The sequence below is a fragment of the Ornithodoros turicata genome, chromosome 5, assembly GCF_037126465.1.
Source record: "Ornithodoros turicata isolate Travis chromosome 5, ASM3712646v1, whole genome shotgun sequence".
Classification (NCBI taxonomy): domain Eukaryota; kingdom Metazoa; phylum Arthropoda; class Arachnida; order Ixodida; family Argasidae; genus Ornithodoros; species Ornithodoros turicata.
In genome coordinates, this window is record NC_088205.1 from 81,035,585 (window position 1) to 81,060,387 (window position 24,803).

The 24,803-nt window shown below is 45.5% G+C and overlaps 1 protein-coding gene across 2 annotated transcripts in view; it reads right to left on the reverse strand.

The window, feature by feature from the left end:
- The window catches only part of LOC135394968 (glutamate receptor 1-like), a 191,763-nt gene extending 168,371 nt beyond the window's left edge, over window positions 1–23,392 (reverse strand). The window contains exons 1-2 of one of the 2 annotated variants that reach the window (XM_064626093.1): window positions 23,183–23,392; window positions 22,419–22,559 (exon numbers count right to left, since the gene is read on the reverse strand). The gene's annotated coding sequence lies outside the window, so the exon portion shown is untranslated. The remainder of the gene's footprint in view (window positions 1–22,418; window positions 22,560–23,182) is intronic. The other variant, XM_064626094.1, reaches the window with a different exon arrangement.
- Window positions 23,393–24,803: the final 1,411 nt, after the last annotated feature.

The window sequence follows — 24,803 nt, forward strand, 5'->3', positions numbered from 1 at the left end:
TTTGAGGTAAACCCCAATTACCAACCCAAGTCGCTTCGAATTAAGCTGCAGATGTAAGGCGTAGTTAGTTCATGCAAGGTAACACGGTATTCGCGCAGCAGCTGGGCTTGAAAGTATTCATGCACCTGGTGCATCTGGTGGACGACAGCGGGGCGTACGCCTTTCTGCGAAGCGGGGCGTCAATATGATACGCTGCACAGAGTGGTTCGCCTATGTACTCAAATTCGAAAATACACCCGTATTTAGGTGGTGGTGATGGCTTAGGCGGCCAACGCCGCGACTATCGCAGGGGGGATTGTGTGTCCTGGGCCGACTTCGCAGGGAACTGTGCCGACATTTGTCTTAAAGCGTCCGAGGAAAACCGAGAGGAAAATGAGGGAGCACAAGGCTTGAGGCAACTCGTGTCATGCGCTTAAAGTCAATTGTTGCGCACATATTATCGCTTTGTATGTAATTGGGGCCCCGCGACTACGTTTTGCTGTGTTACGACCCGTTTTTGTTCTTTCTCTTTTATTCTTTTTGAGTTGCAGAATCGGTCGGGTGCCGCTTCATCCTCAATATATAATTGCTGTTGTTGTTTAAATTTACTTATCAACTTATCAATTGCTTCGAGGAATTCTCAAGCCTGGCTTCACCCTTCGTCGGATAAGTGACGTGAAATTGCATTCCAAATTTTACAGCGACGAGAATAATGAACGCGAACGAAATCTGCAGCGCGAAAACGGAAACTCCTCCGTTTCCCATATGACGGCGGACATCCACGCCAGTGACGTAGCCGCGGGCCAAGTCACGTGCTTTCGAGGACCAATGGAAAATGGCCGATGCTCGCGCTCCTCTGATGTCACCGGAAGCACGTAATAATTCGGCGCTTTACGTCGCGAGATAACTGTGATCACGAGCGACGCCATACAGTGGTCGTGTCTGTGGATTAATTTTGCCCACCTGAGGGCAGAACGTTCGTTAACGTGCGCCGAAATATTGACACGCGGCACACCACATTTTAACATCCTTCGCGGAAGACGGCGTGTCTGAGAAGCCTGTACCCTTCCATCAGGTTGCCACCGTACTCTACCGGGTTCGAACCCGCGACCTTGGGATCAGCAGGCAGACACGCTACCGACTGAGTCACCGAGTACGGGACGGGGGTATGTTCCAGGGTTTCTCTCTCGACACCTACACTCTTAAAAATGAACTTCGCCACATAGCACGCTCCTAGCCAACCATCAACCCGAATGACAACGTTCCCGCCCCTGATTTGTTGAAAACGGGAGGAGGAGCATATTTTGTGCCATTATGCACGGCACAAAATAGGCTCCTCCTCACGTTTTCAACAAATCTAAAGAATGATGTTTCCCTCAAACTTCTAGCGTCTACGTGGTTCAATGCATTCACGGTGCAACGAACCACATCCATCAAAGCGTCGTCACAACCCGACCAAAAGCTTTGGACATTATCTTCTGACGTCTTACGTAGACCGGTGAACGCGGTGAACTACACACTCTTAAAAATGAACTTCACCGCATAGCACGCTCGTAGCCAACCATAATCTCGAATGGCATCGTTGTCTGCCCTGATTTGATGGAAATGGGAGGCGTACGCCTTTTTTGTGATACTTATGCTTGTCATAATTGTCACAGAAAAGGTCTACGCCTCCCGTTTTCAAGAAATCAGGGCAGATAACGATATCATTCGAGATGATGGTTGGCTAGGAGCGCACTATGAGGCGAAGTTCATTTTTAAGAGTGCACTATCCACTGTCTCCTATCTGACCCGAAAGCACTTGGATCTCTTATTCTAAAACTCTCTCTGAGTGTCTTTGTCACTCATTGTTCTTATTGTACACTCTTAAAAATGAACTTCACCACATAGCACGCTCCTAGCCAACCACCATCCCGAATGACAACGTTCTCGTCCCCGATTTGTTGAAAACGAGAGGCGGAGCCTATTTTGCGGCCATTATGTATACGGCATGAAATATGCTCCGCCTCTCGTTTTCAACAAATCGGGGGGAGAGAACGTTTTCATTCGATATGATTGGCTAGGCATTCGATTGGCTAGGAGCGTGCTATGGGGTGAAGTTCATTTTTAAGAGTGTACAATAATAACAATGAGTCATCTCGAATGATATCGTTCCCTGCCCTGACTTGTCGAAAACGAGAGGCGTACGCCTTTTCTGTGACACTTATGCTGTTCGTTGTCACATAATTGTGACAAAGGAGGCGTACGCCTCCCGTTTTCAACGAACCAGGGCAGATAACGATATCATTTGAGATTATGGTTGGCTAGGAGTGCGCTATGCGGAGAAGTTCATTCTTAAGAGTGCACTACAGCCAAAAAAATTAAGGAACTTTTCAAATCGTTCATCAGCTTTGAAACACCAAGGAGCTTCGCTTGTCGAAGCGAAACGGAAACAGTACCAGATGCGCATCGCAAATCCACAGAAAGAGACCGTAACTCACGCGAAACACTTAGGCGACCAACGGACAGCCAACTGTAAACCTCACCAGCATCGATCCGATTATCCGCGGAGACGAATGCAGAGGAACCGAATCTCGGCAAAAATTTCTCTGTGTCCGTGCGTGTCGCAGGTGTGTTGTCGGCGACAGAAACAGAAGCATTCTACGAACACGTGACCGGGCTTCCCAGCAGATTAGAAATTGGGGACCGCACTTTTCACTGACGCAGATTTAATGATCTCACATCCAGGCGCGTTCCCTCTTCGCATTAATTTATTTTTTTTATTTTTTTTTCGCTCGAATCAGCGACGAACCAAACGGTGGTCTAACAACTCTGATAGGTCAAAGAGTATTGCGAGATGTCTACGAAGAAATGGGGAATATTTGTTGACGTGCCGGCTGTATATTCCGAGACGGTTTCAGCGCCATTTTAGCTGTTCAGCTTTTTCAGCGGTGTAAGACGGGACAACCATTTGCTGCACTTCTTGTCTGTTTGTTTTTTCGTAGTTTCCTCTTCGTGTCCTTTTGCCTTCATTTGCTGTTCATGTCCTCATTAGGACAGGCGTATTGGGGTGACCGCTCCTTACCGCCTCAAAACTAACTTCTGCATGTTGCTCTTGTCTAATTTTTTGTGTAAAGATTGAGAAGCTCACGTGGCTGTTTCGGAGACAGTACGCCAAGTTGCACAACAATTCAGAAAAAAAAAAAAGTTTTCTCTGTCACAATTTTCGACTCATTAATCTCGCTCTAAAAATGACTTACTGAAGCAACTTCCTTACTCAACTTGAAAAGTGAAGCATGATCCATTTCCATCTTCAAAGTGCACTCCAAATACTGAACATCCGCTGGCAAACCCAAGCAGTTTCAAATACCTAATGGTAACGCTATCTCCTCACTGTTGAAAGACAACTCTATACGTGTCTGCAAAAAAAATAAAGAAGAAAAGAAAAATAATTTTTTTCTTCTTTTACCTGCATTCAAGAGCGAACGGGACAAACGATGTTTTCGCAACAGGAGACCAGCTTCCAAGTATCGACGAAAAACTTTCTGCGAAAAAGTCGGCCCATTTTTGCGCACCGGCGAAAGGAGACCCCGCGCCTCTAAGGTTTCATCAATGTCACACACAGACGACCATGTCGCTCGAATCGTGCTTTTCTTACACTTCCTTTATATATATATATATATATATATATATATATATATAGATACTCATGGAACGATGCAGCAGCACCAGAGGACACGTGTTTCGCCGTGTTTGCGGCTCGTCGGCCCTGGGTAGCTGCGCATCGTTCCGAATTGGCAAACCGTTGGCAAACTCGAATTCCGAACTCGAACTCCGAATTGGCAAACTCGTTGAGTGACCCCTGGTTTGCCAATTCGGAACGATGCGCAGCTACCCAGGGCCGACGAGCCGCAAACACGGCGAAACACGTGTCCTCTGGTGCTGCTGCATCGTTCCATGAGTATCTGTTTCTCTGCGTGCAGCCATAGAAGCCATGCTAATCTGTAAGTTTGAATTTCAAACACGTCTAGTATCATTTATTTGTTTCTTTAATGGCTTTTTTTCCTGCATTACAATTCACTAGCTTGCACTGTGGCATTGAGGAGTGCTCAGTCACCCTCCCAGGTGTATATCGCTCGCTGAGTGACCCCTGGTTTGCCAATTCGGAACGATGCGCAGCTACCCAGGGCCGACGAGCCGCAAACACGGCGAAACACGTGTCCTCTGGTGCTGCTGCATCGTTCCATGAGTATCTGTTTCTCTGCGTGCAGCCATAGAAGCCATGCTAATCTGTAAGTTTGAATTTCAAACACGTCTAGTATCATTTATTTGTTTCTTTAATGGCTTTTTTTCCTGCATTATATATATATATATATATATATCAGGATCCCGTGTCGGTAAAAACGGGCGCGTTTCTTTATACTGTAATGCGGCATGAAATTATGACACGTAAATTACGCGTAAACACCGTAAAGCCACTGTGTCTACAGTGTGCGGAGGTGGACAGACAAAGAGAAGACCGCAGGAGGGAACGGGAGAAAGCTCCGGGGTTTTATAAGCCCTCGGCCGGCGCAAGGGATAACTCTGGCAACATCGCCTTCGGAATGACCATTGAAAATTCCCATGGAGGACCTCCGACAGTGCAGACTGTAGCGAGGTTCGACCCCGCGACCTGCGCCAGTGAATGTCTTTGGCTTTGGATCCGTCGCCACGATCCGATGTCGTAGCCACTGCGTATACCGACCCTATATAATGTCATGAACAGGGGTGGAATGTACTCAGATACAGCCTACGAAGCGATGTATCTTGATCTTTTCAGGCAGTAACCAGAAAACCCCGATTGCCCGTGATAATAGCCGTACAACTAGGTACAGCTCCCGTCAACCTTAATAATAACACTGAAGAAAAATACGGTCTCGTTCCCGAGCAAGATTACAGTAACCCTTGGGGCCATAGAGAAATCTTAAAGGTACTGTAAAGCGTAAAACTGTAAAACTGTAAAGACAAGCAGGCTATGCTGGCGACGTGCCTTGAGACTTTGTTGCTGGTGAATCCCATATGCGGAACCATACGACCGACAACGCTCTCTAAATATTTTGAATTTATCATGAAAAATCAGGCGTAGTGCAGCGGCGCGACGCCTGGTGTCGAACAACCCCCTGTGCAGCAGGCAACACTGTCGATTATGTATTACGTACGCAGCACTATTTTGTCCCGTTTTGTTCTTTTGGTGGCTATATTATTTCGTATCATATTTCGATAGGAGTTCAGAGACCCCGGTTTAGGGTGTTTTTTTGCGAAATAAAATGAAAAAGAAACGCAGCGCTGTTCGGGGGCTGTCGGGCCCAGTGTTATACGCACGCAACGTGGTTGCCGCCGTACGCGGCTGAGAGTACGGATCCCTAATACAGTGTTGCCCGTAATCTTTAATTTTAATTTTCTAATTAACTGCACCACCAATTGGAATGAAATTTGCGCCGCTATTGTACTGATGGCTTGGACTATAGAATAGCCACACTAAATGAAATTCGGCCTCTGCTCCTTTACAGTGCCTTTAATTGAACTAAATTATTCTCGTAGTTTAATTCGAGGATTTTGTTCACTTAACATTCCTCCGGCCGGTACACTATTGGTACTGTGCTCAATACTTTTTGTTTTGTGCATTTGTACTCTATTTAAAATACATTGTACGGTATTTTCTACTCAATACTCTAATTACATATTTTGGATCTCCCTTTCAGACTTTCTGTGTCTCGTCTTTCCATTATCTTGCTTGTTCAGTGGAAATTTCCTGAGTCCCTCTGGCTTGACCCGGACATTGGCCCTTCTTGGAAGTCCCCAGTGAGAGATCTTGCCCCTGTGTACTAATCCTTGGCCAGTGAGGGTTCTATTATGTGTGCCCTGACATTGTGATGCCGAATTCTGACCTCGCCGAGCAGGGACATGCTAGAAGTTTGCTTTGTTCTCCGTCACATATACTTACTGGAGTTATGTGGTGAAATTGCTTGGTCCCTGGCCCAATCCAGCCCAGCAACGCTCTGCGCTCAAAGCTCTTCTGACATTTCTGGACACCATCGGACTTCGATCGTAATTGTGATGGGGCTCCTTATTTTATTCCCCCCATTCCAACCAGCAATGGGGTAGAGTATCGCCTGTGTCGACGAAACTCCCCACTCTCCAAGGTCAAAAATAAAGTTGTTGTTGTTGTTGTGGTATCTCTTTGTCATCTTTTTTGGCACTTGTGTCTAGATGACTCCTATCACACAGCGGGGGTCAGCGTAGTGCGCGAGGGTTTAGGTGATTCATGTCACGTAGCGGCGACTTGCCGCATTGACTACTGACTGGTAACTTTTTGCGTTCAAGGATAAATAGTATCTTAATTGTATTTCAAATACTTTTAGAAGTATTTTGTACTCTATCTTACTTTTTCATGTATTTATACTCTTAATTACCATTCTAACGTTACTATTTATTATCTTATCTTAAATACACTTGTGAGTATCTTGTACATGTCTGGTCACAACTTATTACCCCAGCCCGCTCGGAGAAGAGGGCGCTCCTTATGAATCATCCAGGGCAGTCCACGGGGCTTAAAATTTTACGCATATTTACGGCCACGTCAAGAGTGCGGCTTGCAAAGTTTTTTTACGGATCTCGTAAAAAGCGATCCTCCCAAATTTGTGGAGGAAAGCGTCCCGGAGAACACAAGAGAGCGAAGATATTGAACGACTTTCGTTGGCCGCAAGTTTATGGGGACGTCTATGTAAACAGGTTGAATGGGTTCAGGCCCGCCTTAATTGCGTTCCCAGTCGCTGGCAACGGAAAACGTTTAGTTCTCCGCAGAGTAACGACGGCCGCGGTTCCGGAATTCGGAATAGTTTCGGCAACACGTTGTATATAGCTGTGTTTGCCTGCCTGCCTGTTCGGACGACTGTGTTTGCGTCGCTAGTATAAAAGATACGTAGATAAAAGTACTAGCGGAGATAGTACCAAATAAAAGATCCGTAATTGTGTTGATGGTTGGTTGGCCCTTTGTGTTGAATGGGCGAGGGTAACTTTTACGAGCCGTACACGCTTCGCCTCTGTTATTTTCTGTAATATACGTAGCTAAGTACAACAATCTAACCGAGCATATAAATTACCAATCAAACTAATCGATCAATTAAGTACTTGGCTAATGTCTGCATGCTTAACATTTTATGTCAGACGTGAAAGTGATCGGGCTTTTCGAAGATACATGCAGAATAATAATAATAATAATTGGGTGTTTACGTCGCGAGACAACTGAGATCATGAGCGACGCCACAGCGGTCGGTCTGTGGATTGCTTTTGCCCACCTGAGGGTTCAAACCTTTAACGTGCGATGAAAGCTCATCACACGGCACCCCGTATTTAACGTCCCTCGCGGAAGACGGCGTGTGTAAGCAACTTGTACCCTGCCACCAAGTTGCTGGCGTTCTCGGCCGGGTTCGAACCCGCGATCTCGGGATCAGAAGGCGCACACGCTACCGACTGAGTCACGCAGATTTAATCAATCGTTGAGTAAATGTGGTTAGATTACACACATTAGTGGGCATTGCCGGACATGTGGTCAACCCCTCCTTCGGTCGCAAAGTGAAATGTTGATGGCATTTCTCTCTTCTCTAAACGAATGCTCCCACTTGAAGGAAGCGTTGGACGCACAACGTGTGAGAAGCGTCATAAAAAAAGCATTCATCTCTCCTTTCATATATCATATGAAATCATCATATCATATATCATCATATGCGGCCTGCTAGAAATTGACTGATGTAGACATTGTAGGCATCGCGCAAGGTACACGCACACGTCTAAAGAGACGATAATGATGATGATGGCCTAAGGTACCTCCTCCGCATTTACTACGCGTTTACGACACTTTATTACTCATTGCGGTACTTTCGATTATCCAATCAATCAATCAATCAAGCAAGCAAGCAATCTGTTTAATGTTATGTAAATATTTCTTTTTTCTATAATGAAACTCGAACTCAATATTTTATCTCAACAAAGAAGATGAAGTCAAGGTCGCTTACCACGCGACGTAATCACGTTCATTTCGTAGATCAACCTTCGGAGAATAGACAGCTCATCTCCATCCTCAAAATCTGTCCTGTCCTATCTTCTGAACAATCAAAGAGGCAGCACTTCGGTGAGTCTCACGGAACGAACGCTGCGACACAAACAGAATGCAAAAGTACGGTGCTTTACGTTGTGAGCGATACCGCTATACGCCGTGTACCAAATACCGTAAAAAAAGAAAAAAAGACCCGTAAAACCGACAAATACCGCGCTGTATTTTCGGACGACGTGCTTAGAGTACATGTGGCATGCGGAAATGAATAAATTGTGTGCATCCCTTTCGCGAATTGCTTTTTCGTGAGGACCTTTCTTCGAGAAGACTTCGAGATAAGTTCGAAAATTTCTTCCTTGTCTCTGTTTCAAATAACGTAGCATTTCCTGCAATATCTACACATACAAAAAAAAAAAAAAACGTCAAGAAAGCGGACGAAGGAGAAACCATTCACTGCAGAGCGCTCTCCGAAACAGAAACGTCTTCTCGCTCACATTAGAGAAGAAAGAATGAACATAAATAAGAGGACAAAGACTGGAATTGTGCGTGCGCCGGAATAAGGTTACGTGGGACGACAGAGATGCCAGCCATGATCTCTGGAGGGGGAAGGAGGACACTATTTCTCGGGCAGGGGTCATTTGGGTAACAGCCGTTTGCTGCTGGACACGATTTGTTTAGAACAGTCCCCCGGGCCGACCATTTCCACCTTCCCAATTATGGAGACCCTTAAAGGTAAAAAAAAAAAAAAAAAAAAGGGAAAAGATCCACGCATTAATCACTAGGGACGCAAAGGAAAGAACAGCTTTTCCGCTACCGCTGCTTGATTTGCGATACCGTTGGGACTCGTTTTTCCTTTTTTTTTTTGTCCTTCTGAACTTGCTCCCTCTTTCTGGAGCAGGTTAGAGTGTTTATTGAGCTGACTTTCTTCTTTTTTAAACGCAGCGCGAGCACATCGAAGCAACGTGGGCTTTGAGCGGCGTACAAACTTGGTCACGCGCGGAGAGGACATCAGGAGCATACCTGGGTAGTAATGTCATTACTGTAATGAAATTACAGTAATGAATTATAACTAACTAATAACTGATGATGATGATGATGATTCAAAGGAAAAAGAAAAAAACTAACTAATAACTAATACGGTTAGTTATTAGTTACTAACTAATAACTAATTCCAACTAGTGTATTAGTGTGTATTAACTAACTAGTGTGTATGTAACTAATACACACTAATACACTAGTTGAGATTAGTTACTAACTAATACCTAATTCCAACTAGTGTATTAGTGTGTATTAGTATTAGTACTCGTAGTGTGCTCTATAGTATGAGTCGTCCAATAAATTTTCTCGAACAACATGAATTACATTTTCTGGTAGTTTCCAATGCAATGCATTTCTTCTGACATTATGTAATTTGTAATGTAATTTAATTACATTTGGGCAGTAATTGTAGTGACGTTACCCATTACCTTTTTACGAAAGAATGGAGTTTGTATTAATGACTTTGATATGGTCGTTGCTTTTTCGTAGTAATTGTAACGTAACTTCATTACATTTCAATTGCAGTAATGAGTAATGTGATTTCATTACAGTTTAGAAGTAATTTACCCGGGTATGATCAGGAAGCTGCGGTAGAAAGTGAGGTACTATACCTCCTAGGCGGACTTCAGAGGGAACAGCAGCAATATCTGCCTAAAATGTGCGCCGAAAAGAGTCGCTGTCTTGTGATCATGTCTGTGATCATGTGCGACGCCGTAGTGGTCGGTCTGTGAACTGATTTTGCAAACCTGAGGGTTCTTTAACGTGCGCTGAAATCTCGACACACAGCACACGTCCTTCCTGGAAGACGGTGCGTCAAAGCAACTTGTATAACCCGTGGCACCACGGCGCTGGAGTCCTCGACTGGGTTCGAACCCGCAACCTTGGGATCAGTATGGAAGCACGCTATCAACTGAGCTACCGAGGCCGGTATATTTACCGTGAACACAAGAGGAACCAAGGAGGGACGGATGGATGGAGAAAATGAAGAACAATATGGGAGATGGCGGCTCCACAAGTGCGAATCCGTCTACTCATGCACCGCTTGGCATGACTGACCTGCATCTACCACATAAAGAGAGTGAGAGAGTGTGTGTGTGTGAGAGAGAGAGAGAGAGAGAGAGAAACGAACCGAGGAACGAACTCAAGTGTTGCCCCTAAAGCGAAGCCTTGTTGCGTTAATAGAGAGTTGTAGTACATCGTACGCTACCGCCCATGCGTACGGAAGGCATAGCTTTGATGGTTCTGCGCACGGCCACAACAGAAAGAGAGCTTCGCGCAGTGCGCAGAAACGCCAGCCATATCCCTTTCGTACGCAAAGGCGATAACGTACGATGCACTAAAACTCTCTATTAGTGAGTTTCAATGCACCGTACGCAACCGGCTTCACGTATAGCGTTGGTGGTTCCGCGCACGCGCAAAAACATAAAGAGAGCTCCGCGCAGTGCGCTTATAACCACCACGCTATCCCTTACGGGCACAAAGGCTTTAGTAATAAGTAAGTTTAGTACGACGCACTAAAAAAAACTCATTATTAACCCACACCGTAGGCACGCAACAGGGTCACGGCAGCCTCTCCGCACAGTGACATTATCATCCGAAAACAATGTTACCTCTGCTTGCTCTGTTGCCAGATGTACACTTTCGCACGGCAAAAGGGAAACAGAGGTGTACGGATGCTAGATACGAGCCCCTCTTGTCTTGTCGTTTTCCTTGCGCTTTGTTTGATGGTTAGTCTGGCGAATAATTGCGTGCATAATCCATCGGAAGTGGGGAGAGAGAGAAAGAGAGAGAGAGAGAGAGAGAGAGAGGACTTTGCTACTACCTGCGGTTTGCTGCGGTCGGTGTGTGTGCGCGATAGGGGCCTAAAAGATTAGGCCTAAAGAAGGACGGATGAAAACTGGGCCGGGGCACGACAGAGAGAGAGAAATGGTCCCTAGTCCGGGTACCATTTCGCTCGCCTTCTTTTCTGTGTATTTCGTCCCCCGAACAAATGATTACTGAAGAGTTCGGATAGATGAGCTGATAATTTGGACTCGAAGGTACAGCTTAGGTTAGTATTGCGGAAATTACCCAAGCAGCAAAATGTACTGAAAGTCGAGTACAATAGGGGTGGACGGGTAGGTGGAAGGCCTTGAACAGACTGATGAAACTAAAGAACATTGATAAGACACATACCGTCCATCCCTATTGCACTCGACTTTCAGTACATTGTGCTGCTTGGGTACACAGAAAAGAAAAAAAAAAGAAGAAAAAAAACAATACAGAGACGAGGAATGCCCTTTAGGAGTGAACACGACAACGGCGCAGTACGCGGGTACGGAGTGTTTCGTGCGTTGTTTGTTTTAAGTTGGATGACGAAAAATAAAGAAAGAAAGAAGTAAAGTAAAAGAAAAATAGGGAGACGTTGGACATGCTCTACTTTGCCTATACCCGAACTAACGAGATCTACTAGATTTCGTGGATTCCCTCTCACTGCTTCGAAGAGATTTACAGGGAATACCATTAAGGCCGGTTTCACAGTAACCTGATGTTTCTCGCGTCCGTGAAATGCGAACGCGTTGGGACCGCTTTCTTTGCCGGTGATCGGTGATGTTTTTCACTCTTTCACAGGCTCCACTCGGGCTCATGTCGGCCATACACACTACCGTATTTCATCGCGAGTTGCGTGTTCGCGACGATAAATCCCCCCACGCTCCATTCTAAGAGATTTTCACGGAACAAACTCATCTCTAACTCCGTGCCTTTTCAGACTACAGAGTTCTTTTTGCTCCGTGTCATATCGACTGTGTGGCACTTTAAGTAAGTGTAACGACAATGGCCGTATTAGGTAGTTGGTACATGTCTGTAAAGTCCGAGCATAGAAATCGCCCGGAGCCCGTATGTCTTGCGTGTGTTTTGCGTCATTCACGTTGTCCGCGTTTTTTCATGCTCCGACTTTACAGTTAAGTAAGTGTCACTTAAGCAATGATGGCTGCTATACGATAGATGAGAATAAACGGCGGCAAAAGTTTTACGCGTGCGTCAGGTTACCTTCCTCAGAATGCTTTTCTTTGATTTAGAAACACCTCCTGCCACTCTTCTTCCAACATAAAATAAATTGGCCTCAAAATGGTGCCAGAAACAAAATGGCCGCCGCCCGATCGCCGAGACCGCGAAGTTCTCGCAGGCTGTGAACGAGAGTAAGGACGTTTTTCTCGACACAATGTCGACACGGTGTCGGGGCTCCTCGTTACTTGTACCTGTACCACAAAGCCTGCCGTCGAGGCTACTGGTCAGCCGGAGAGAAGTGAAGTGAGTTTGGGGAACTTACTAAATCGTTAGCGCACTTTCTGCCGAGTGTCACTAAAGGACACATGTGACAGCACACGAATGACACTAAGTGCAAGTGTCACTCGTTGAAAGTGACACTAAATTAGTCCGACTGACAGGGGTAATATAAGTTCGTTCAGTGTAGAGATAACTTGATGCGTCGAATCGGAACGCGCCTATTGGACAGCGCTGCGCACGGCGCTGCCCGCTGCCCAATAGACGCGTTCCGTATTATTTTTTTTCTCGGCGCATCAAATTATCTCTACGCTGAACGAACTTAGCCTCCCTGGAGTGAGTTTCAGGGCGAACCTGTCGCAGATTACCTGCACGTCAGCAAGTTTTCTGACCGAAAGAGTGGCTGAGAAACAGAAATAAAGAAAAAGAAAACAAAAGGAAAGAAGAAATGTTGGCCCTGCTAATTACGACTGCGAGGCAAAAAGTGTCTCAGTCAACGTGACTGATTGCAGAAGATTCCCACTTACGCCCTCTTCCTCTAACGGATCCTAATGGATTACACACGGATGCCCCCTGGAGGCTAACGAACAAGGCGCCGCATCCGACTGAAAGGTAAGGAACGCGGAGCACGCTACTTCTTCGCGAGAAAGAGGGAAAGAGAGAAGGGTCAAGTCATGTGACACCAACAATAATAAAGCCGGATATGTTTAGCGTAACATTATAAGCAACGAGCTAGTGATAATTTGTGGATATTTCCACTAACTTTTCCTTATCGGAAAAGTGCGGTATAAATGAGATATTTTTTATGCGAGTATAGTAGTGCACGTGCGATTTCCTCATGACCAGATGTTAATAGCGAATTCGGGTGGTCATTTCGTAGCAACACGGCCGAGCGCTCGGGAATTGCTAGGTCGGCGACCGAGCGGGATCACGTGACCCTAGCCACCCGAACATGATTGCTAGGAATCCAGCGGTTTTAGGTACTTGAAATTGAAAGCGCCACGTGAACATGCGAGATTGTTTCATTTTGACCAAGCGAACATTACTGCTCGAGATCTGGCAAAAAACAAGTTGCTACGAAATGACCACCCAAATTTGCCATAAAATATATCAAAATGGTCACTGGTCACAAAAAAAAAAGTGGCCAAAAATTAAATTAGCAAATGCAATCACATATGGGCAAAATTCTAGAAATGTTCTGGAAAATGTCTCCGACGCCGACTGCGAGTGTTACAATGCCCCTCTACATTCGTGTTCTTTATAATAGATGTTCCAGGCCGTGTTCCGAAAGGAAACAATAAATCTGTTCCCGCCTTAGCGGAGAAAGGCGTAATGCATTCCTTTGACGCAGGATTGATGCCATCATATTTCCTACTTGAAAGCCTCTGGCGCATCCATTATGCTGCATCCAACGCATATGGTTCAGTTGGAAATTTGGCTCTTAAGGGCGCGCGATTACAGAAAAGAAACGCGTTAGATCGGTGTCAACATCGCCACGTAATACACGACGAAACTAAGTTTAATTCGAATTAAATAGCCATATATCATTCTGGTTGCTTAATACAGAACATTTCAGGAAGTGTATTTTTAAAATGTACGAATTTTGTACCGTTTGTAGACTACACCATATTCTCGAACTTTCTTAGCTTTGAACTAGTCTTTTTTTTTCATGCTCTTCTTTTGTTGGCGCCTTTTTTTCCCCCCCTAGTAGGTATAACTGTGAATGAGTTACTTTAACTTGGAAACAGCAGCCACAGCAGTTATAGTTACATTTCGAGAAAACGTACCTCTAACTCTGAGTTACAACTTCCACAAGCTAGCTGCAACTAAGATATATTTGTTAAGTAACTTTACCATGCATAATGTAAAACCCCGAGACTAGCGAACACGAAAGGGCAGACACAACACGAAGTCTCAAAAACAGCTGAAAATTTTATTCACATACAAGAAATTTATATCTATTATATCTAATATAAATTGTTCTCAACTGGTTGTTCTCTTCCCTCTGTTTGTGTACGTATTTCTTGTATGTGAAGTAAAACTTTCAGCTGTGTTTGAGACTTCGTGTTGTTGTCTGTCCTTTCGTGTTCCCTAGTCTCGGGGGTTTTACATTATGCATCATCTTCACCAGCTCGCTTGCTTCCTAGCCATTTTTTCAACTTTACCATGACTGCCATAGGGTATACATATCCCGAAATAGTCGTGCCAAGAATTCAACGCGCCATACCTTATACTTGGGGCACTTCTTCAGTGGCTCACTCTCACCCTCAACGCATTAACCTTCTCAGTTAAGTTATTATTTATTACAGTTTATTACAGTACAGTTACTAACCTTTTAAGTCATCTTTTTCTGTAATCCATCTCATCCTTCTCTCATCGTTTCTTAGTTTACCTTTTAGTTCCTAATTCTTTTCTTCTTTTCTTTTTATTTATTTTCTTTTCTCTTTGCGGAATAGCAAGCCGACGTCATCCTTTGGCTGACCGTTCCTCCCATTTTCCCCCCCTCTGTTCGAATAAATATATCTAACCCCCACCTTATACCTAATTACTTTGATTACCTCATCATCACATACTCTTGCCAACATACCTTCCCTTCGTGACAGAGCAGAAACCCAGTCATCGTCTTACGGTAACATGGTTTCCCGCGACACGTGTGGTCCACTGCAGGCGACAGTCCTTCCAGTGACCAATCAGTCGGTCGACGTCCGCTCCCGTCCGCTCGACAGAGCCCGACCGAACTGGCGTTCATCTTCACGGCTCGATAAACCCAAACCCAGGTGGAACGAACCAGGCCTTCCGGTACCATGATGGACACGTTGGGTAACAATGCCGATGGTTGTGTCGGTGGTACAGTGGCCTACGACAACATAGCGAGTCGAGCGTCCTATATTCCCGTGTTGCTCGAGCGACGATTATATTTAGCAGAACACCCGCCGCATCTGTTATGGCGCTGTCGTCCTCAGGCCTCGGCGCGGGGGGCAATAATGCTGCCAGGCGAAGGCAGATGGTACGCAAATTTATTTCATTAGATTCCATTTATTATTGGATATGACTTCATCTCCACGTTGAGAGAGAGAATATTTTGCGACGTATATGCAATGTGAGACAGGTGCATTTCAATGGCGTATATTGGGTATAGGATTATGAATGGCTGTCGTCTTTGAATTATGAGAACTGCTGGAGTAACCGATCCCCTTCATGAGCGTCACATTCTCGATTTTATTTTTTTCTTTCTCCCAACCAACACCATATTCAGAGCAAATGCAAACAAAAAAAAAAAAAAAAAACGAAAAAGGAAAGGAGAAAAGAGGAAGAAAAAGAAAAGGAAAAGAAAAGAAGAAACACAGTTACATGATCTTTCACGTTAGGATGGAAGGATATTCAGAGGAAGATACGAAGATTGTGGTTCCACGACGGTTGGGGACGTCTACTCCGTAACACTTAAAGCTGATCGATCAATGACCGTTTGGGATTGAAGGAGAAACGGAGGCAATGATTGGTGCTCACGATACTTCAGAGTTACCACGTACAATATTTGAACAAGCTGACAGCTAGTCATTTCTTATTGAGTAGTTTTGGATGCGGGAACGCTGAGGCGACGTCTGCCTCACTCTCACTCGCTTCCGGCACGCGCCACCGAGCATAATCATACAGCAGCTTTATCGGAATCGTTTACTAGAGCGGGGACATGACAAGAAAAACAGAGAAAGGATTATTTATTGATTCCCAATATCCCGCAGCGCCATAAGGCATTGTAGCAGTGGGAGTGGGTGTTGGGATCAGAGAGCAAAGGACATCGAATACGAAAACAAATAGTGTAGATAACAAAGAATAAGGCGACCAATCTCAACACTAATCAGACATAGCCTTCAGTCTGAACAAATACGCACGAGAGTTGGGTTCATTCACGATACTAGACGGAAGGGAGTTCCACAGTTGGATTGTACTGCAGAAGAAAGATTGTTTTAAAATGTCTGAGGGGTACCGATAAGGTCTAATCTTTTAGGAATGGTTCATTCCATGTATCCAGGTGGATTAAGAAATTCCTCCCTGTCCAGGCCAGTATCACACTTATGTATCTCATAAAGCAGTTTCCTTCGATTATTTCTCCTATGTAGTTCTAGGGGTTCAGATGGGGCCATTCATAAGGAAACCCTCGGGTTCCTAGTAGTTCATTATGCAGCGGGACTGGCTACAAAATGCAAGACCTGCAACTCTGCATTCATGGGTTATTAGCTGCTACACTCTAAGAAAAACAAGGAGTATTTTTACTCCTTTTGGGGACTAAATGCATTGCCATAAAAAAATGGTCCCTTTCGGGAGTAAATGCAAGGGGCTAAATGAATGTCACAGAGTGGAGACTACATTTCACGCTCTGTTCTAAGAATTTCAGGTGTATAATTCGTGTGCATGCGTGAAAATGTTTTGAATAAAACCGTCGAGTGATAGCAAATCTTGCGACATACATAGGGCACAATTTGCGAAGAAACAAGTCTAACTGTTTCTTACACTGTGTGGATGAAAAATTGCTAAGTTGGCTGAGTTATACAGCCTTATGTCACTAAATTGACCAAGAGCAGTTATTTATGTACACTATTACACTCCGAAGACCATTTGCGATGTTCAGTGACTATTTGCAGTCATGGAGAGTAAATGTCGGGGTGAGAGGACTATAAAATGGGGAGTAACTGCAATCTAGGGGACTAGAAGCTGCAATTACTCCCCATTCATCCCCATATCATCGCCATCATGTATTTCTCTCTCTCTCTACTCCTCATTTCACTCCTTTTTTTCTTAGAGTGCAGCTGAAAGGAGGTACCTGCATCACGCAGTGTTTCTCACGTACGGCTCTTGATAAGAATTTCAATTCATTCTTCTGCCCTTTAGATCGAACGATGGAGCTCTTAGAGCACCAGCCCAGCCGACCGCACAGCACAGAGAATGGTCAAAAACCGAAGATTTCGTCCGTGAAAGGAGTCTATATGTATTGTACGAGAACATATGGCGTCGGCAGGAGCCATGACGCTAAGGGTCCTTCTACAAGCGTTCAGTTATAAACGGAACGGGAAAATAATGATGTTTCTTTCACGGATCATTGGGTGATACATGTTCGTATTCTGGAAAATCATTCAAGCGGAGCAAACGCTGTGGCTATGATGTGGACCTTGAACGTTGTTCTCTGTTGCTCTTCAGAAGAAAGAAAATACGCCATGAAAAAAAAGTGTATAGAGCTTAATGAAGAGGAACTGTTCCTTTCGTGTAGCGACGGCGAAGCAACTGGGGTTATGACAGTTGAACGGATGTGTACAAATGGTGAGAGGACAGCCGGAAAGGGTGGAGGAGAGAGAGATGCATCCTGGGCCAACTTCAGGAGGAACTGAGCCGGCATCCTTCACAACGGCATTTCCAACCGCAGTTTAACAATTTCTCCAATGTTTGTATATCCTGATTTTACCGAGCGAGTCTGCCTGCCGTTGTGGTGGCATGTTGCTCGGTGAGCATTGTGCGTCCTGGGCCGACTTCACAAGGAACCGTGACGACATCCGCCGTACAGCGTCTGAGGGAAACCCCAAGGAACACAAACCAGACAGCGCAGCAGGTGCCGCGGTATTCGAATCGAGGTCACCCTCCTATACAACCTATTCATCGGAGCGCGCACTCTCTGGTCTGTTCCCATACGCACAGGCCCCATTTTGTCCTCATCTTTTGATATCTTCAGAGTTCTTTTGTACAGAAGGGGTACTGTCGGCTGAAACGAACGCGTTCAGCGCCGCCGCAGCCATTGATGTGAGCAACCGCTTGAGGAATGAAGCAATTACATTAAGTACCCCCTGAAAGAAACCAACAGCTCCCGAGAACACGGCCAAGTTGTTCACCGAGGCGGAGAACACAGCACGGCAAGGTGTAAAGCAACTCCTCGCTACATCTTCCACCGACAATTGGGCTTCTTTATCGCAGCAAGGAAACCGCACAAAGGATTCTCGCACGGGCGAACAGGCAACTAATTGTTCTTTTTCGCGCGAGACTGTTGGGTCTGTAAGTTCCAGATGAGTGAAGGCACGGCTTCTTATAGGGCTAGTGTGGCTGTCGTAAACTACAAAGTTCAATTGAAGTGAAATATATATGGGGGAATTTAGTGGCAGAAAAAAAAGAAGAGGAAAATGAAAGATAAAAGGGGAAAAGTATATGTATGGGAATAAACGCAAGGAGAACAGTTATAACAAACGCCACTCACCGTTCTCTAAATTTCCTGTCTTATCTAATCCATATGGAAAGCTCAACCCAACAAACTTTTCGTTTGGTTTTCTTTGAAGTTGACTGGCGCAAGCATGAAGTTGAAAAAAAAAACAAATAATAAAGAAGCACAAATCAATCATTTAATTAGAAAATTTTGTACACTGCGCACTCTGCACGAAAGCTCAGAATGAAATCTTTTATTGGTATTCCGTTATTCTTCATTCACTTCGAATTTATATTTTCGTCTTTTAAAATTTTGTCTTGGCTCATCTGTAAACCGTACAGGTCTTCCTTGATCCAATAACGTTAGGGTAAGGATAAAGATATGAAGCCGAGACTATCTCCGTTCACCGTGATCCTTTTCGTTTCGACTTTCCCAAGACGCACCCTCTGCATTGTCCATTCACAAAAGGGCGTACGCTCCACTCCTCCTAATGTACCAAAACAGAGCGCACTATCACACTGTGAACAGCCTTCGATCCTATTACGCAGTGAAGTATAAGGTGTAAGTTTTTGTTCCTTTTAAGGTGAAAACTACTTTGTAGTGGCGGGTCAGCTGACCGTTTCTTTCTACGATCCCGCTTCTCCCATTTCATCAGCCGGAAAAGTGCAACAGACAGACTGCTCACAGCCACACGTGTCGCCGTCCACACACTCTGTCTTTCGCCTTTCCCTATTTGCCAGGCGAGGATTACAGAAACAGAGACTCGAAAAAAAAAAAAAAACACTCCCAAAAAGAAAAGGAAAGAGAATCGATTTCTCGACACACACACACACCGGCACAACATCGAAAGCGCCACTTTTACAGTCGGCATGCACGGACAGAGAATTTTTCATCCGTCTTTATGTGGTGGATTTTTATTTGGTCCTTCCCGGTATTCTGATTCTCGGCAGTTTTCACTGCCTTCGCTTGTTTCTAACGTCGCGCCAGCAATGGGTTTTATGTTTGGAAATGAGCATGCAGGGAATGCTTTTAAAGTAGCTCGCAGAAAGATTGGTGCGCTGATCGGAAGAGGCGTTTCCGGGCTACGAGGAGCAGCGGGAGAAGGTCAGTTTCCGCTTCAGTAAATCTACGTTTCCACTGCCAGGCTAACAACCGCAACGGCACCCGTAATGGCAGAAAGGTCGTTTATAGGTAGTGTTCCGGATTGTCGAATTTACCCGAAAAAAAAAAAACGAAAAACGTACGCCAGTAAAATTTAAAGCAATCCGGATTTTTTATTTTTTAAATCCGAGAAATTCCGCTTATGGTGGTTCTAGTAACCGAGAACTCAGCAAGCAAGAAAAACCGTGCCCTGAGGACTGGCTGATTGGGTTGGATTGCTTTTGTGTCGAGATTGCCCCGCATTGTGGGTTCCTCGTCGCGGCTTAGCCCCGGCGACAAGGATATGGGTTGTTGTACTGACGCAAACCCACTGTGCAACGCTCTGTCTTTGCCTAGACGCATCTCGACAATGTAGTCACTGACTATAGGTATTTAGTCACTACTGGACGTGAGGACATTTTGAGGCAATCTCGGCCACTTTTCAGATTTCCTTGGAAAATGTAGAGCGCCTAGGATTTCCCTTTCCCATCTTTTCTGTGAGTAGTGTTTGACGTCCACCTCAAAGTAAAGTGCACAGGGGCGCATATATGACATACAAATCGTCCTCTTCAAAAGCGGGGTAGCAACACTGAGCGAGCCCGCCATATTGGGTCAGGGGCGGCTGCGTCGCCTAGCAACGGGACGCAAATCTCTCCCTTCTCCGGTGGAGAACAACGCGCAGTCGAGACAGCTCGCCTCACGCAGGAAACCGTTTTTGGATGGAGGTGACCCAACATGGAGGACGAGTTTTTGGAAGGAGAAACCACGTGACACGATCGGCCCAATCGCGGACACCGATCGGCGGCTCCGGCGAGGAAAAGGAATGCGATACTCTGTGCTCCTATTCAGTGACTCTAGTTGTTGCCACGCGGACAGTAAGGTGGGACGCAAGCGAATCCTGCCTGGCGACTATTGTCAAGGAATATCCATATTTCGTCTCCAGGTGGCAGTGACGGAGATGTCGTTGCCTGCTGGTTATGCCGCATAACGGTGAGCGTTCTTTTGGCAAATAAGCTTCGCATTCGCTTCGTTCACAGCCATCGCTTTTTCTCAGCATTTTTTTTTTAATATTAACTCAGTTGTAAAAAGTGATGATGATGATTAGTGTTTATTAGTATTTTAATGGCGCAGCAGCGATGGAGGCTATAATGCGCCAAAACATTGCCAAAAGTGTACTAGTTAAAAATGGAATGATAAGGTCAAAAACAGTAAACGCCGAAAACACCGAAATAACGAAATCCGAAAAACACTCCCGGAATATATCCCCAAATAAAGTCCGAAAACTCGGAACTCTACTTATGGGTCACCGGGGGCCGTGGAACTGCTTGCCGTATAGTCGGCTACGCTCAGGCAGGCGTATCATGCGTCCTAGGCCGACTTCACAGGGAACTGTGCCGACGTTTGTCTTAAAGCCTGTGAGGAAAACCCAGGGGAAACATCCAGACAGCACAGCGGGCTCCCAGCCCCAGCGTGGAATGCCATCAACTAGGCCACCGGAGCTATAGGTCACCGGAGGCCTGTTTTCCGGCGCCGTCCAAGCTGCCTCTCCTTGCGCGACTGGTGGCCACTGGACGGCAGTGACGAAGTAGAAGACGAAGGTTTGTTTGTGTGTAACGAAAAAAAGGAAGAGAAACTGCTACTCCTAACATAAATTCTCACCCCCCCCTCCAAAAATACTTCTCAGGTGCTCTACTCGCAAGTTCGCTATTCACTATTCACACGTTCCCTATTCAGAAGTCCACTATTCACATGTTCACTAGAAGTCACAATTATCCCAAGATCATGCATGGAGGATCCTAGAAGGTTGTATCTATCCCGCAGCTCTGAACAAATTTCACAGGTGCCGCCAAGGCAGCACCCTTCTTGCTCAGTGCACAAGGTCCCAACACCTTCACTATATTGAGGACCCTGCTGTCTAGGATCAAGTGAAACTCTCAGTGTAGCTCTTTGTGATGCACGCCTAATGCAGTGCATTATAATATGCACTATAATATATACTATGCGTTGCGTAGTTTCCGCTGCACCATACACGTGCTAACCACTATACAGGTCTTGCTTGTCTCGCTCTCTTAGGTATATCTCGACAGCAAGGGCGAACGTAAGGTGTGGACACTGTCGCCGTTCTTCGTTCATCAACAAAGTTTTTTAAGACTGGAGCACCACTCTTTAATAACGGAGAATGTTGATCAGTTGATAACGTCCTACCACCCGTCCCACGTCACCTCCGCTTCACGAACCGTGAAATACGCTTCCAATTCCCTCCTTACGAGGACATTGTCGACGTTTCGCAAAAATTAATTCTCAAAGTTGCCAGCAAATGTGGCGCATCGATCCATTGGAAAAGTCGAGCCGTGAAATGTTGTTCCTCGCCAGACAACGGTTCCCGTGAACTATATAGTTGCCACCGCTGCTTTCCGACAGTCGTTTGGACGGCGAGGCCTTGTAATCAGTAACTCCCATATTGCCGTGCGCTTCGGTTGGTGTCAAGTCCTGCGCGCTCGGCGAGAGGTTAAATTAAACACCGCGTTGCGAAACAGTGCCGGCTTTCGCATTGCATTGTGGCATCTGAAAAATGACGTCGCTAACCGCATGCGGCACAATGTCTGGGAGAGATGTGTTGAGGTACTGCCAATGAGCGCTCACTATATAGTGGTGGCTGTCGTCATGTGCTACTTATGCCCATGTGAAGAATATCATTCAATAAATAAGCAGTTTATATCAGAGAAAAGCGAAAACGTGGCTCACATTCTCTCCTGATGCAGTGTTAGCACCGCGAAGCGACTGTGGCTATAAGCGGCATAGACGCGCGGACAGCAGGCAGGACTGGAAGCCAGGGGGGGTTACTATGCGTCCAGGAGAAGCTCTGCCGACATCCATGTGAAAAGCCTGCCGAAAAACCCAGGGAAAACCTCAGAGAGCACAACCGGTAGAATGATTCGGATCCACCACCTCTCAGTCTTCAGCATGGCCCTGGAACATCCAGGAACGAGCCACTGCTGTACCCCCCCATACCATGCCTCAGACACACACATTCACTTATGGTGCCATGGTCAAATCATAAATGTGAATATCAATAATTCACTACGTCGCTAGACAACTATGATTAGGCGCGAAGCCAGCGTGGGGATTAATTTTGCCCCAGCTGAGGGTTACGTGCTGAAACCTCGACACCCTGTGTTTAATACCGCTACACGGAAAATGACGTAACATATGACGTATCACCTAATTAGTGGCGTCACTAGCAGTGTTCCAACCCAAAGCCTCAGGACGATTGCGCGGGCACCCTCATAACTAAATGATGTTATAAAACGTCACAAACATAAGACGTCATTTTGTTGATGTGAGAGGGGCACTCGGCGGCGACAGTGAATGGAGAATAGAACTGAGTAGAAAGTGCATGATAATGACGTCACATAAACAGGCATGCTACAAAATTAAACTCTAAATCGAACCACAACACGAGACATCATGAAACAGAAGCCCTTTAGCAAAGTTTGACGCTCGCTTACCGATTCGAGGTACACGTGGCGTGAGGTATCCTTACTGGTTGCGCGTTGCGTTTCCAGGCTGACAGAAATACGTGGTCGGTCATGCACTCCATCGGTAAGCAGTTTCACCACCACCGACCAGCACCATGCAATATATCCAGGCTGAGAGAAACACACGTATCCAAGCTGACAAGTTCACTACTCAAATAATAATCCGTGAAACACACACGAGCGGCGTTTACGTGAATGCGTCAGAAACGCGCCGAGCTGACTTATCGCATAACCTCATATGAATCATTTTTAGAAGATTGGTTGACATGGCCTGATGGGAGAGGATTTGCCGCGATAAACCAACTCAACCGACACCTTCTAGATAACAGAAGGCCCCCCCGCATTCTTTCAGCTTACGTCACGCGTCTGGTCCTGCTGTAGCTGTTTGCGATAGACAGATATGATGTCACCGAAAGAGCGAAGAGGAAGAAAGCTGTCTCACTGAAAATATATGGCAGCCGAATCAGATGCGTGACGTTTTATGACGTTATTATGACGTTGAGTATGTAAATTTAAAGTATGGTGTACCTTAGCGACGACGTTGCTGACAGTGTACAGTCGCATAACAGTGACAGTGACATGCGAGTGAGGCGATGCTGATGTGTACGTAGATGCTAACGTCAGACTGGTCCGCTGGTTCTATTTCCTTGAGAGCTTTCTGCATCTCTGTTTTGAGAGTCTTTGGTTCGCGACTACGCTGGTTACCATTTTATAGGCCTTCGGGCAAAGGTTATTCTAGTAGGAACAATTTGCTACCTAGTGGTTGCGGACGAAGTGGAAATAAGAAACTACGCACGAGAGTGTTAAAACTGTGAACCACCCTCTGAGATTGGGGAAGACAGGCAGACACGGCACGCGACGTGCCGTGACTGCATTCCCGCTGCTTTCCCGATCTCAGGGTTCTAGTATTGATGACAGTAACCACCAGATCGCCTGCCTTTTCGCCGTTTTCTCCGTGAATCACCGCTGTACTGTTCCGTCCGTATAGGCAATATTAATACTATCGTCAATCAATCTAATAATTATATAAATACCATCCAATACTATCAATACCCCTAGAACGCGAGCGGAGCACCTAGACGACGAAAATATGCAGCAACATTTTTTTCTTATTTTTCTACCGGTGTGCATGTATTTTCAAAGCTCCCAAACATTTGCATTGAACGGCATGAAAATTGCTTTTTCTTTTTTTTTCATTCCGCTAAAACACCGCGTAGCAACTGTGGCTTTGGGTGGTGTACAGGCGTGGGCTCGTGGAACAGTAATGGGAAGTACTTGAAGTATCAAGTATTAAAGTACTACTTCAAGTACATTTCTGGATACTTTACTTTTAGCAAGTTTTTAATTGTGCACTTTATAGAGCACCTTCTCCAGCATTTACCGTGAAGTACCCGATTTTATATCATCGAATACTTGTTAGATCCTGGGAACACGAAAATAAACTGACATTTTATGCACTGGTCACGTTCCATCCATCATCCATCCTGTCCACTGTGCCTTGGGGTAGTGGGCCGCACCTCATGTGGCGAATTTCCCCGTTGATTGATTGGTTTAAAAAATTAAAAAAATTGTCCGTTGTTTGTTGTTGCGA